General features: G+C 41.9%; 2 protein-coding genes across 4 annotated transcripts in view; one reads left to right on the plus strand and one right to left on the minus strand.

Annotated features, from left to right (window-relative positions):
- The window catches only part of BEST3 (bestrophin 3), a 45,730-nt gene extending 44,842 nt beyond the window's left edge, over window positions 1-888 (minus strand). For 2 of the 3 annotated variants that reach the window (XM_053256583.1, XM_053256581.1), the window contains exon 1: window positions 829-885. The gene's annotated coding sequence lies outside the window, so the exon portion shown is untranslated. Of the gene's footprint in view, window positions 1-828 lie in introns of all 3 variants that reach the window. The other variant, XM_053256582.1, reaches the window with a different exon arrangement.
- The window catches only part of RAB3IP (RAB3A interacting protein), a 46,177-nt gene continuing 32,003 nt past the window's right edge, over window positions 851-15,024 (plus strand). Inside the window, exon 1 of the mRNA XM_053256587.1 lies at window positions 851-1,014. The gene's annotated coding sequence lies outside the window, so the exon portion shown is untranslated. The remainder of the gene's footprint in view (window positions 1,015-15,024) is intronic.

A 15,024-nucleotide genomic window follows, 5' to 3' on the forward strand; every position in this document is an offset into this window, starting at 1 on the left:
AAGTGATGCAAACTGGGACAAAAAACCCCAACTTCAAGTATACGCTGATGGGATCTGAGCTGTCGGTGACTGACCAGGAGAGGGATCTTGGGGTCATAGTGGACAGCATGTTGAAAGTATTGACTCAATATTTGGCAGCTGTGAGAACATCCAATTCCATGCTAGGATCATTAGGAAGGGGATTGAAAATAAAACTGCTATAATTGTATAATGCCCTTGTACAAAACTATTGTGCAGCCACACCATAGGGGTTTGAATAACTTCATGGAGGAGAGCTCTATCAACAGCTACTAGCTGGAGGGCTATAGGCCACTTCCAGCCTCAGAGGCAGGATGCTTCTGAATACCAGCTGCAGGGGAGTAACAGCAGGAGAGAGGGCATGCCTTCAACTCCTACCTGTTGGCTCCCAGTGGCATCTGGTCGGCCACTGTGTGAAACAGGATGCTGGACTAGATAGGCCTTAGGCCTGATCCAGCAGGGCTGCTCTGACGTTCTTACCAACAAGTGTACAACATTAAGTTATTTAACTTAACGTGTCTTGGACATAATGTGTGAATAAATATGCACGTGTAAACTGCACAGAATGTGTGCTTGTTGAACATAACGTCTGGACTCTGACCAGAGCTAGTGCCCGCATCCTCAAGGAATATATTTGTCCTCCTTTACTGCCTACTCTCCCCCTCGCGACTGTCAGCTGCCACAGGGACGAATGGGCCAGGAGGAAGGACCCGGCTGGTGCCCAAGCGACGAAGTTGCGGGATACAGACTCCAGGGGGAGCCGTGGAGCTCCCTGGCACCGCCCGCCTAGCCCTACCCCAGGGCTTATACCTGTTTTATTAACCCAGTTCCGCCAGGCCAGAAGCGGCTACGTCTCCTTCGCTCCGCCGCCTGCTCTCGGGACCTGGCAGCGAAGGGAGGAGCAGCAGCAGCAGCAACGCTGCGAGCAGTCGCTGTTGTCGTGGCTGTCGCCGCCGCCGCCGCCGCCTGGGGGAACGGTCTCGCTGGGTTCGGCAGGTAAGCTTTGAGGGGCCCCCTCGGAGAGCTGGCTGTCTCTGGGCGCCCCGCACTTGTGGCACCGCCTCCTCCTCCTCTTTCCTGCCCTCCCGGGAGCACCCAGAGTGACGCCTCTTGCCCGGCGCCCCATCCCCAGTGCCGCTGGGCTTCAGTACCCAGGGAGCTGCCGCTTCTCGGGAGTCTGGGCGTGTGGCTTAGCTCAGGGCCTCTTCCCCCGTCCCACCTGCCGCCGCCTCTCTCCCTGCTTCACAGGCAGCAGGACTCCTGACTAGCCGCTTCCTAGCCAGGGGGCTGGTTCCTTCTCCCTCCCTCCCTCCCAGGCTTTTAACGCTCCTGTGCTTGGGCTCCTGTTCGAGAGCACTTCGCGTATTCACGCCCGGCCCGGAGTCACCTTGTTCTCTTTGCCGCCAGAGGGAATCCTTCCTGCCGCCCCCCCCCCCCCGTGCTTGTTTTGTGTCTTTCCTAAACCTGTGTTTGAGAGGATAAGTTCAAAATCATATGGACCCAGTTCCCATCCATTTGATATGGAGAGTGCTTCTGGAACTACAAACGTGTGTGTGTGGGGGGTGATGTTGAGTTTAGGAGATATGTACACACATGCACACCCTGATGTGACTGTATATGGCTTGCGGGATACCTCAGTAGTATTTCACAGGTGATTAGCATCCATGATCTGGAAAAAGGGTTTGTACACCCAGCATCCGTTGCTCCTCTTTATTCTTGAAGCCTTATTCTGAGCGTCTTTGATCCATCGGGACTTTCATGACTACCTCCTGATTCCTAGCAGTCCTACCCCCATGCCTCAAGCATTACAGTCCTCATAGTTTGTCAGAAACCCAACACTCATAAAGGTACCTTAAAGGTTGTAAACATGCAGAGTAATGCTAGAAACTGCACAACAAGCATAATTTCTGCCCTCCAAAAGCTTACTATATTCCTCAGGCAACATGCAGTCAACTGACTTCCTGAACCCATGTTTATTATTACAACCCCCACCCCCACCCCCCACACACGCACACTGTTCCATTCTGGAAACCTGGTCCTTTCTCTTCCTCTCTACCGTTCCCTGAAAGCAGAAAATATCCTGAAAGCAAAAAAATTATACAAACTGAATATATACAAAGTTAATTAGCATATATTTTGTGCTAATTAACTTTGCATATATTCAGTTTGTATAATTTTTAGCATCTTTAATCTTGATGGACATAATACAGAGATTTTTTTTTAAAGAAGCGTTATATTTGCTTAAGAACTTTAACATTTAATAAAGTAAACATTGGGGTGATATGCATGTATAGGTGACAGTTCCAAAACATTTGACTGTATTTAAATGTGGAGAGAGTAGGTTAGTATTACTTTAAAAGAGTGAAGTTTAAGGCTTGTTCTTGTAGTTAAATATTGTCTGTTAAAACATTGTCCCTTTAAAGTCCAGCTCTGAATATGATGTCAGCAGGATGTAACACACGAGGTTTTCCTGGTTTTTAAAGCATTAAAATATGTATTGTAAAACTGAGAATCACTTATCCACAATAGACCTGCTTGTGATCGCAAGTTAATGCTTGTAACTGGAAATTATTAATACCCTTTAAGTGATACAGAATTAAGATAATAGCACTATAAAACTGAGGTTAAGTTGGACCAAGAAAAATGGAGCGTGTGCTGCTTGGATAGTGCTAGTATGGAATGAAATGTAACAATTTCAGCAGTGCAATCCTGGGTGTGTGTACTTGAAAGATAAACCCCAGGCAAGTGTGCATAGGGTTGTAGCCTAAAAGCACTTTTCAGAAGCAGTGTTTGTGTGCCTGTGATGCACTTTTATTTGTGTAATACTTTATTTCTTAAATCTTGACTCTTTGCCACAACTTTTTGTTGTAGAAATTACTTCTGAAATAAGAAATTAAAAAAATAAACTTGGGGAAAGAAAACTTGAAGAGTTCTTTGAAAATTGCTTTGACATAGATGGAAAGCTGTTTATACATGCATTTGAATATCATTTTCTTGAACTCAATCTATTATACATGAAATGGGAGGGATGATATTCACAATATGAAGCAAAATAATGTGTTTAAACTTATTTTTCTTCTTCTGGTAGTGAATGTTTTATGGTTTCTGTGCCTGGCCATATCCAAACTTTTGTCTTTTATTTTTAGTGTAGTAGTGGTAGAGTTCTGTTACACTAGGTTAACATTACCTTGAGAATAAAGAGGGATAAATAATTTATCCTAGTCATTACGCTTTTAATAAATAACTAATGTGTGTGTACCTTGCAGCTGATGCTGAATACTTAAATCTTTAAAGGGACAGCATTTGATGGTGAATATTCTAGCATATCTCAGAATTATTCTTTTTACTAGATGAAAAACTGCCTTGATCTGTACACAAGAAAGCATCTTGGAAACAGACTGGTTGTAATGATTTTTCAATGTTTCTATGAATATTCTAATACTGTATATTAAAGTAGTGTTGTATACATAGCTTGTTTTGAACCCGGATGGCAAATTAATTTTGTCCAGTGTAAAAGATAGACAGTATTAATCTTTGTTTGCTTGTGAGGGTAGACGTGACCCACTGACCCAACACTATCAGCATTTTCTTTTTGATTGCTACTTCCGGTAGTCACTAGCTCCCAAATCCTGACTGCCATGTTTCTTTGACACATAGGACATTGCCATGTTTGTTTATCTGCTGTAGTAGCTATTTTTAACACTGTGTATTTTCTGGGGTGGTTGAACTAAAGGGCTAGTAGTTGCTGGGAAAGCAGAGAGAGGTGTAGGAGCAATGGGGATTTTGGGTCTATCATTATGATATATGTCAAATCATTACAGTTTTTGGTCTGTTAATCTGTACTAAGCAAGGATGGTATACTGAGGGCATTGCATATGTATTCATTTATTGTATCGTGTATACTGAAATAGCAGGACATGGGTAGGAAGCTCTCTCTTTCGTGTGTCTGTGACGCATCCATTTCTCCTGAATAATGAGTAGCAGATGTTGCTCTTCCTGGTGATCCTTGCTCTGTCTTCTAGGCCATTTTGGCTCATACCTCTGCAATTTTGTGTGACACAGGAAGTCATTCCTCAAATTTTATTAATGATTTAATTTTACAGGAAGTCACTCCTGTAACCACACTGAACAAGTGGGCTCATTGGAATGGGTGCTGGTCATAAAGTGATTCAATGGGCTAGCCAAGTTGTCTACCCTTCTAGGACAGGCCTGCACAACATAAGGCCTGGGGGCCAGATGTGGCTTGCAGGGACTTTTTTGCCAGCCCCAGGGGTGGCCCAAAGTATTGTGGTGCCTGAGGTGAGGTGCAAAATGCCACCTTGCCCCATGGACCTGGAGGTGGTCAGCTCCCTTTCAGAAATCACCTTTGCAAGTGTTGAAAGTGCATGCTGGACAGGGAAGAGGAAAGGCTGCTTGCTAGGAGCCTCCTCTTACCTCCTCATACTGTGGGTAATTAATAATTGCTTTCATTAATATTTTTAAAGTATTCATTAATGTGCTGAAAAATTACCTTGGCCCCTGCATACCAAGTCATGGTTGGTTCTAGCCCCTAAGGGTATTTGACATATGCACCCTTGCTTTAGGACAATTTGACCTAAAATATGCAGGGGTGTAGCAAGGTTTGAGTGGTCCTTGGGGCAAAAAGTGAAGATCGGCTCCTGCCCCCTTCATAGAGTCGGGAGGGAGAGTGTGAAGATGAAGCTGTTGCTCAGGTGATGGGCTCTCCCTCCTTCGAAGGCCTAAGAACATTTGTGTGCCCCTCATTCAGTTATAGATGCACCCCTGAAAACATGAATTTGAGGCATGTTTCTGGGACACAAAGGGAAAAAAATCCTTGCCCATCAGTAAACATATGAAGCTGCCATTGGTCCAGCATATAAAGCATGCATACTACTACTGGACTCTGGCTGTGTAGGAATTTAGTTTATATTGTAGGGTTGTTTGTTTTAGTTTTCCCATTTTAAGCCTAACACAGTTGTAGAAGAGAAAGAGAGAGCTTTTATGAAATAAATTGCTGGTCATAGTGGAAATGTAAAGAATAAGATCTAAATCCACAGGTTTTTTCAGTAGGGGGGAAGCTTCCAGGGGTTAGTCGTGTTAATCTGTTGCAGCAAAAAAAGAGTCTTGTAGAGAACCTCTTAAGAAAAACACATTTCTTTCAGCATAAGCTTTTGTGGCTTACAGTTCACTTCATCAGATGCATGGTGTCATCTTCCTCTGACAGGAAAAAAGGGATAGTTGAAGAAGTAGAACAGTTAGGCATTTTCTGGCAAAGACACTTTAACTGAGGGGGAAATCACCTTTTGATCAGAATGGGCGACAACATGGGCGACAACATCAGAATGACTGGGTGACAAAATGGCAAATGTGGTTCAATGTAAGCAAGTGATGCATATTCGGACAAAAAACCCCAACTTCACATATATGCTGATGGGATCTGATACATTGATGTGATATGTCAGTGACTGATCAGGAGAGAGATCTTGGGGTTGTGGTGGACAGCTTGTTGAAAGTGTTGACTACATAGGTGGTAAAAAAGGCAAATTCATTGCTAGGGATCTTTAGGAAGGGGATTGACAATGAGAATGCTAATATTATAATGCCTTTATACAGATCCATGGTGCGGTCACATATGGAGTACTGCCTACAGTTCTGGTCACCGTCTCTTAAGAAGTGGAAAAGGTGCAGAAGAGGGCAACCAAGATGATCAGGGGCCTGGAGCACCTTCCTTATGAGAGTGGGCTACAACATCTAGGGCTCTCTACCTTGGAAAAGAGGAGACTATGGGGAGACGTGATAGAGGTGTATAAAGTTATGCATGGAGTAGAGAGAGTGGACAGAGAATTTTTTTCTCCCTCTCTCACAACGCTAGAACCAGGGGTCATCCTATGAAATGGAAGGTCAGGAAATTTAGGCCTGACAAAAGGAAGTACTTTTTCATACACAGCATAATTAATTTATGGAGTTCTCTGCCACAGGATGTTGTGATGGGCACTAGCTTGGATGGCTTTAAAAGGGGCTTAGACAGAATCATGGAGGACAGGTTCTGTCAGTGGCTACTAGTCTGGTGGCTATAGCCCATCTACAGCTGCAGAGGGATTTTGCCTCTCAATATTTATTTATTTATTTTATTTATTTATTATTAAAATTTTTATACTGCGCTTCCAAAAGGCTCAGGTTGGTTTACATTAAAACACCATTAAAATCAATTAAAAATTAAAACAGAAATTATAAAACTGCATAATATAATAATTAACAATTAAAACATCATAAAACACCAATTAAATAGCCAAAACAATTTAAAAACAAGTTTTAAAAAGCTGAGAAAGCTTGGTTGAAGAGATGTGTTTTCAGAAGTTTTTTTAAAATTTCCAGAGATGGGGAGGCTCATATCTTAGTAGGGAGCACATTCCACACTCTTGGAGCAGCAGCTGAGAAGTCCCGTCTCTGTGTAGCCACCAAACGAGTTGGCAGCAACTGGAGATGGACCTCCTCAAGTGACCTCAATGGGCGGTGGGGCACATAGCAAAGAAGACGTTCTCTTAAATACCCAGGGCCTAAGCTGTTTAGGGCTTTGTAAATTATAACTAGCACTTTGTATTTTGCCCGGAAACCTATTGGCAGCCAGTGCAGCTCCATCAACAGAGGAGTAATGTGGTCTCTCCGAGATGACCCAGAGACCAACCTGGCTGCCGCATTCTGAACCAACTGAAGTTTCCGGACTACGTACAAAGGCAGCCCCACGTAGAGCGCATTACAGAAGTCAAGTCTGGAGGTTACTAACAAATGTACCACTGTTTTGAGGTCATTGATCTCGAGAAATGGGTGCAGCTGGCGTATCAGCCAAAGCTGATAGAAAGCACCCCAGGCTACCACCTCAACCTGAGAAACCAGGGAGAGGTGTGAATCCAGAAGTGTTCCCAGACTGTGAACCTGTACCTTTTGAGGAAGTGTGACCTCATCTAGAACAGGGAGATCAAAATTGTCTCTAGAGTTCTGACCCCACACAATAATTACCTCCCTCTTATCTGGATTCAGCTTCAGTTTATTCTCCCTCATCCATCCCATTACTGCTTCCAGGCAGGCATTTAGAGAGGATATGCCAACTCCTGAAGAGGTTGACATGGAGAAGTAGATCTGAGTGTCATCAGCGTACTGGTAACATCCAGCTCCAAATACCCTGATGATCTCTCCCAGCGGTTTCATGTAGATGTTAAAAAGCATTGGAGAAAGTACGGAGCCTTGAGGGACACAATACTTATGCTCAGATTTCGAAGAGCAACAATCTCCATTCGATACCATCTGAAATCTATCCGAGAGGTAGGAGCGGAACCACTGTAAAACAGTGCCTCCCACCCCCAACACTCTCAGACGTTCCAGAAGTATACTATGGTCGATAGTATCGAAAGCCCCTGAGAGATCCAAAAGGACCAACAGAGTCACACTTCCTCTATCAATTCCCAATTGGAGATCATCTATCAGGCTGACCAAGGCAAATACCAGTTGCAGGTGGGCAATAGCAAGAGAAAGGGCATGCTCTTACCTCTTGCTTGTGGGCTTTCCAGAGGCATCTGGTGGGCCATTGTGTGGAACAGGATGCTGGATCTGATAGTCCTTGGCCTGATCCAGCAGGACTGTTCTCATGTCCTTATAATGCAATATATTTATATTTTAAAGTGTTACCTTTATTCTAACTGATAGCACTACACATGGCAGCCAAGTGTTGGAGTTCATAAAAGCTCAACTTTAGCTAGTTAGACTTCTAGGTATTTCTTGAAACAGAAGTAAATCATAATGTTTTAAAATCAAAGGGGGTCTGTTTCAAATATTTAAAAGACCAGTTGCATCTTTTAAAAGACAATATCAAAATCCAGCATCACTATTTCCAGCAGGATGAGCTAGTCACAGAACTAATTTTTCCATGGTACAGGGAGGTCATCCTTGACGGTTTATCGGCCTCAGCATGCTCCGAGACAGGACCAATCAAAATTCAAGCAGGCTAGTTGCTAGGAAAGGAGCTGTCAATCAATTTCCAGTTTTCATATGACTACATAAGTGTTTTTGCTAAAACATTTCATTTTCTTTGAACATCAAAGTATATTATTATTATTATTTTTACATTTATATCTCGCTCTTCCTCCAAGGAGCCCAGAGCGGTGTACTACATACTTGAATTTCTCTTTCACAACAACCCTGTGAAGTAGGTTAGGCTGAGAGAGAAGTGACTGACCCAGAGTCACCCAGCTAGTTTCATGGCTGAATGGGGATTTGAACTTGGGTCTCCCCGGTCTTAGTCCAACACTCTAACCACTACACCACGCTGGCTATGAGGAGAAACCCTTACTTTGGGGCTGATTTCAGCTGGGGACGCAGTATGAAAACTCTGGACTTGCAAAAATACCACTCTATATTAAATTTAACCATTCACATTTGCAGTTTTTTCAGTTTCTACTCCTACATGGTAGAACACAAGACACAAATTACAGCAGAGGTGCTTCAAGTTGCACTTTTGTGGCCTAGTTTAAAGAACTGGCTTCATAGAAACATTGTTTTAGAGTTACATCTGGCAAACATGGGCATTAGAGTTACAAATAAGATTTTAGGCCTCATAGATAACACTGGATGAGGTGGAATGTCCATGTTTTCCTTTCTCAGTATTCTCATTAAAAAGATAGGCTTGCTTCTGTTGCACAACGTTCCTTTTAGTAAAACAAATGACAATCCAGTGTTCTTGAAAAGCAGTTGAAATTGGAATTTTGTAAGGGGGGGGCAGAATCCTTTGGAGAAAGTGAGGAGAATTATTTAGGCAGCTTTTCAGGCTAGCTACTACTGTTAATAAAGACTAGCTATGCTGATGGGATACAAGAGCCAGTGATGACACAAATCTGAGGGATCTGGGCAAGCTGCCAGGAGTATCATTTGGGTTAATGTTAGAACAAAAGTGGGCTTTGTGAGGCTTTTCCCCAGAGGAAGCTGAAGGAGGATTTAACCATTCCTTGCCTTTAGCATCTATTTGCTTGCTTGCTTGCTCTGGTGGGATAATATAAGTGAGGTATTACAGGCTGTTCATTCAGGGTTATCCTGCAGAGGGCTGTTGTGGACTGTGGGAATGATTCTTGAATCTGTACTATTAAAAGCTTGAAATTTGCAAGCATTCTTCCTGTACAAAAAAATAACCATGCTCTCTCCCTTCAATCCTTGCAAGTTGATGACCAGAAGAGCTGCTTTGTTTTGAGCATGTAATTGTATTGCGGTATTTCCCCCTGAAAAATACAGATTCTAGGAGATTGAATGAGAAAAATGAATGAAGACATCTAATAAATCCCCCCCCCCGGGGGTTTCAATTTGTGAAGTGAGTTTCATGGAGATCAGACACAGATTGAAATGCAGTAAATTGAAATATAGCTTGTTTGTTTATCAATCATTCTGTGAAAGTCCAGACTTTCTGTCTCTAAAAGTACCTGATAAAGCCAAAATTAGTCAGAAGGCATCATTTCCTATGCTTTTCCAATGGGAGAGTGTTCTTGCAATTTCTGGTAAAGGATTGAATCCACGGCACCCCTGGTAGTGTGTGTGAGGTCTGAAGCCTGCCTGTTAAAATGTCATGTTTCTATCTTTTGGTTTGGTCTGGGAATTTGCTGTGAGTGAGGCCCAAGCAGCTAGCTAGCTAAAAGGCTGGCTGTTCTATCTATCCATCTATCTATCTGGGCTGCTGCATAATATGGATTAGTAACCTGTGAACGTGGCTTCTAAGAAATCTGTGAAAACCTAAAATGTTAGAAGTAGTAACATTTATATCAAAGGTTAGTTGCCATATAACTTGTGCACTAACTGCATGCAACTTACTTTGCAGGCAATTCATCCTGCATAGGTAAACATGTAATATCTGAGTTAGTACTAAATTAAATGTTGCTTAGATGAATTGGGAATTTTAGGGTGCTGGCGCAGCAGGGAAGTAACTTGCCTAGAGAGCAAGAGGTTGCTGGTTTGAATCCCCGCTGGTTTGTTTCCCAGGCTATGAGAAACAGCTATATCTGGTGGCAGCAATATAGGAAGATGCTGAAAGGCATCAGGCGGAGAGATGGCAATGGTAACCCCTCCTGTATTCTATCAAAGAAAACCACAGGGCTCTGGTCGCCAGGAGTCGACACTGACTTGATGGCACAACTTTACCTTTACATGTTCAGAAAGCAAAAACCCTTATGCATCTGTTAGTGAGTGGCAGCCAAAATTGTTTGGGTGAGACTTTGGAAGGCAAAAACAATACCAGATTGGGGGGCGGGGGGAAGGATAAGATTTATTATGTATTTGAAATGGAAAGACTAATGGAAGTTTAGAAATGGAAAAAGAATGTGAAATGGAAGAGGTGGGTTCACTGCAGGGAAAATTAGATATCTGGAATAGTCATTAACACACAATTTCCAGAATATAAACTAATTATGATCTGAAAATGTGGTCGTTGTTGTAAATTACATTAGTAGTATATGTCTTTAAAGGGGGAGGGAGTGGGAGAGATAGCAAGCCACTGTGCAAGCTTTCTTGGAGTCTGGAATGTAGTGTAGGTAGAAGACTGTGTTGGAATTTCCAACTTGGAAAGATCGCTTGTGGCAAAAATGCTCTGTCCATAGAAAGCAATGTGAGGGAGAATAGTTCTAGCTTGGTCTTCTGTGTAATTGTTTTCTGAGTGCCTGGAATTTCTTGCATGGAGGAATAATTCAAGCATACAGTCTCTCTCCCTCCCCCTACCATTATATTCTGAAATGGTACAGACCTTAGTGTGTGTGTGTGTGTGGTGGGGGAAGTGTAGGTAAGCCCTCATGTTGCTGTGCTCTTGAACTCCAATGGCTGATTAATGAAGATAGTCTCTAATATCAATAGTCATGTATCCAGAGATAAGTGGAAGCTTTCTGGTCAGAGGTGCTTTCCTTTGAACTTGCTTCAGTTTCTGACAAACCTTTAGACTGAAACATGTTTTAAGTGATTACCTTGGATTGTGTAAACAGGTCTTGAGTCACAGTGAAATGTTATCACTTTGACTTTGTTTATGGTACTAAAACATAAATACACAAAGATTGTAGTTTGTTTTTCATAGCTTTTTTACAACTTTCTGTTTTCTGGAGTAAATAATGACCCTCCTTGTCCTAGGAAATCTTCACATGCGGTTTAAACTGTTCCCCAACCACCTTCAAATGAGAGTGTAAAGCTATATCGGGGTTTATATGTCCAATATATTTTGCATTTACTACATTGACACAATTATTTCACAAGACTCTCAAAGATGCTTTTTAACTTATTTAATTGGTCTTGAAGTAAATACTATGCATTGATGAAGGAATTTAATGCCAAGTAACAGCTCAAAGCATTAAAAAAAAATTGGCAGGCAGAGTTTGATAAACCAGTTCTTGTGTTCATATTTGTATTGCATTTAAGAGTACATGCTAAATGTTCATCTGTGTTACACTGTAGGGGGAAAAAAGACATGACAGGCTTCTAACAAATTAGTACTGCAGCAAAGCCAAATACTATGATTAAGGAGTGAATTGAATCGTGTTTAAATGATGGCATGCTGCTTTTGAGTAGACCAGATGAACATCTTAAAATTCCACTCTCTGGAATAGAATTATTTCTGGGCCATTTGGATCATATTTATAAGAGATTTCTAGATTCATCTCTTCTCTCCCCTTCCCTAGTCGTTGACAGCTAAATCATAGAACGGTGCCTAACTGTAAAATATGAATCGTCGTTTACTTGTGGTGCTGTCCTTAGAAACATTTCATAATTACTGTAACTTTACATCCTCATCAGTGTCAATTATGTACATTCCAAACCCTTTGTCTAAATTCAGCTTCCTCTTTTGCTGAAGATGCCTGGAGCCTCAAGATGTACTTGGTGGGAAGAGATAGGATGGGGGAGTTGCATCAGGTGGCAGCAAGCTTTCTGGAGCATAGCCACCAGAAGAGGTTTGGCTTACACTGTATAAAACAAAGGTTTAGTGCTGCACTTCATTGTTACCACTGGATACAGATTTGTCATGAAATGTACTGAGGCCTGGTTTGTGAATTTTTTAAAAAATGCTTATGAATTAAAGGGAAAAAGCTGTGATGGCTGATGGTATTCACTAAGAAAAAGTTAAATCTTCCTCTCAAAAGCCAAGAAGATCAAATCAAAAAAATACTTAGCATTTATGTAGCATTTGCAAATGTCTGAAATATTTTGCTTCTATTCTTGTTGTTAGTTTGTATTTTCCTCATATTTCTGTATGCTTCAAAACATACTTATCAGAATAAATGATGAAATCTGTTGGGTTTTCTTGATGTATGCCAATTACAGAATTATGTCTACAGCAATAACTTCAAAAGTCTTTGAGCCACTCATTATTGTTTACAGAATTGATTTTTGCTTGCAGAACTTGCTCCACAAGGTTCCAGATAAGAGTAACACTTTAAAAGTTGGAGGAAGATGTCAATTTTAAAAAACAAAGAAATTATAGCAGGGTTACAAGGGACAAATGTGAACAAGTGCGGTTACAAATACACACAGGCTTTCGTTTTGGGAATGCAGGCTAAAGCATTAAGTACAGACTTTACAATCTGGGGTCGGTTTTAAGTTAAATTATGTACATTGCATAGCAACAACAAAGGTACACAACTCTTCACTGAGAGATGAACTGAAACTTGGTCAGATGGGGAACTTGCGCTATCTTGAATATTTGCCAAAATAATTTTTATGACACTATCACAAACCTAGTGTGTCAAATCAGGGTTGCTAGTCAGGTTTTTAGGGAAACAAAATGATTCTAGCCTGAATTAGATCTGTGTTTCTTAACTAGTTGAAGTTGCTTTTCCCCAGATAGAATATGCAGAAAAGGATGAGGTTCTGGCATGTAAACAATGGTGTATTTCTGCCCCATGTCATATAGTAAGCTTAGTGGCCCATCTACCTTGTGGGGATTCTTGGGGACATATTTTTAAAAGGCACAGGTGGCTCAGGAGGGATAGCTAAAAATTGCCCCACTCGTGCAATGAAAAATCTTGTTCTTCTGGTGTGTCACTAGTTTCAGTATCAGTCAGTATGTATAGACACTGGGCGACCAGAGTGCCTAAGCTTGTGAAATGCAGTGGAACATTGTGTTTGCTGTAGACAAGAACTGGAAATATAGGTACAATTTCACCTTGCAACAATAACCTTTATATTGGTAACTTATCATTTACCCTTTCTTTTCTTTTTCTTTTTCTTTATCTTTTTTTTTAACCTTTTTTCTTTTTCAGAGGCCTTATCATAGTATCAAAGTGAGTAGTGTGGGTTTATGTAAAATGTAAATCAGATTGGGTGTTACCTTCTTACTTATGAATAGAGTGTATGATTGTAGAAAACATGTAGGACTACAAGTTACTATACAGACTCATTATTGTTTGAATGGGGAGTGAGGTTCTTCCAACATTTTGGAAGTAATGACCTAACATTCCACAGAAAACTACAGTGTTTCTTGAGTGGGTACTTCTAGGTTCATTTTCTTTGGAAGTCAAAGCTTGTGTTACAGTTGTCATGGTAGTAATTTTCTGCGTACTGCTCTGCATGTGGTTTTTAATATAGGAGAGAGAACAACATTGTGAGTTCCATATAAGCCACAGGTTTCATTATTTTGAAACAATGAGTGGCTCAAATACTTTTGAAGTTATTGCTGAGTGTAGACGTAATAGAAAAGATCTTTGTGGGGAAGGAAACCCATCTTTGCCATTGTAACTTTATAATTTGTCCTGTTTAAAAGATCCAGAAGGAGAGCGCTATTTTTCAGTAGTATTTTTAAACAATTGCATGGTATTTCATTCTGTATATTGGCTATATTGGTATGCTTCCCTGTCTCTAGGATCTTGGAGCAGTCTTGCAGTAATCAAGAGAGGTCACCTGAAGGCACCCACTGCATTTTATGCTAACTAGGAATTTGAACCTGGGTTTCCCAGTCTAGCACCCCAGTCACTGCATCGTGCTGACTCTCCATGCTGGTATTATGCTGCGTACTCTGTGTGAGAGAGCACACTTGCTCCCCTTCAAAATGTGTTCGGTCAGGGCCGGATTATGATGTGCTGAGTAAGCATTTGCATAGCCTGTCAGCAAAAACTAGCAGTGGTCTTAGACTATATGACCACAGGCATTTGGTTAGGCACATGAGTTTAGACACCATTGTTGCCCCTTCTATAGAGACAGTTGTACCAAGCTCATTCTGCCACTACTCCTCAAATACCCTGGACAGCCAAGTCAATTTTACACCTTGCTGTTGCTCTCGGATTAAGACCAGCCATCTCATATAACACTGCCAAGTTCTGCGTGGCAGTGTGTAGGATTTGCCAGTCCCTACAGCCATCAGACCCTGCCCTGCGGGATCATAGCTTGTATCTTTAAAGCCCCGCTACAGCTTTGCATGAATTTCCAGACTACAGCCTCAGCTTGATCTCAGCTCCATAATTTTTAATTACAGTCTTTTAATCTTTAACACTCCCCTCGTATTTTGTGCTTTTTCAATGTTTGCGCTCTTTTATAATCAGCTTTTATCATAACTTGTACAACCATATTTATCATTTCTAAACGCCCTCTCCGGCTTGGTAGAGTCCTATCTGCTCCTTGGTTTTCCTCGGAGCTTAGGGCGATGAAGCAACTCGGGCGACGGCTGGAACGACGTTGGAGGAAGAGTTGTCACGAATCTGACCGAACACGGGCTAGAGCCCATTTTAGGACCTACACCGTGGCGGTGGGGGCGGCGAAGAAATGCTTTTTCTCTGCCTCCATTGCGTCTGCTCAGTGCAGAAAAGCAGAGCTGTTTCGTGTGGTAAAAACCTTGCTCCACACATCCCCCCAGATAATGGGGTAGGAGTCATCGGCAGCTCTTTGTGATCAGTTTGCCTGTCACTTTGCAGATAAAGTCGCTCGCATCCGTGCTGACCTGGACTCCAGAGTTTTGGCAGTTCCGGCAGACGTGCCTCTGGTACCATCTGGTCCCGTTGTGTTGGA

The sequence above is a fragment of the Hemicordylus capensis genome, chromosome 5 (genome assembly GCF_027244095.1).
Source record: "Hemicordylus capensis ecotype Gifberg chromosome 5, rHemCap1.1.pri, whole genome shotgun sequence".
NCBI classification, from domain to species: Eukaryota; Metazoa; Chordata; class Lepidosauria; order Squamata; family Cordylidae; genus Hemicordylus; species Hemicordylus capensis.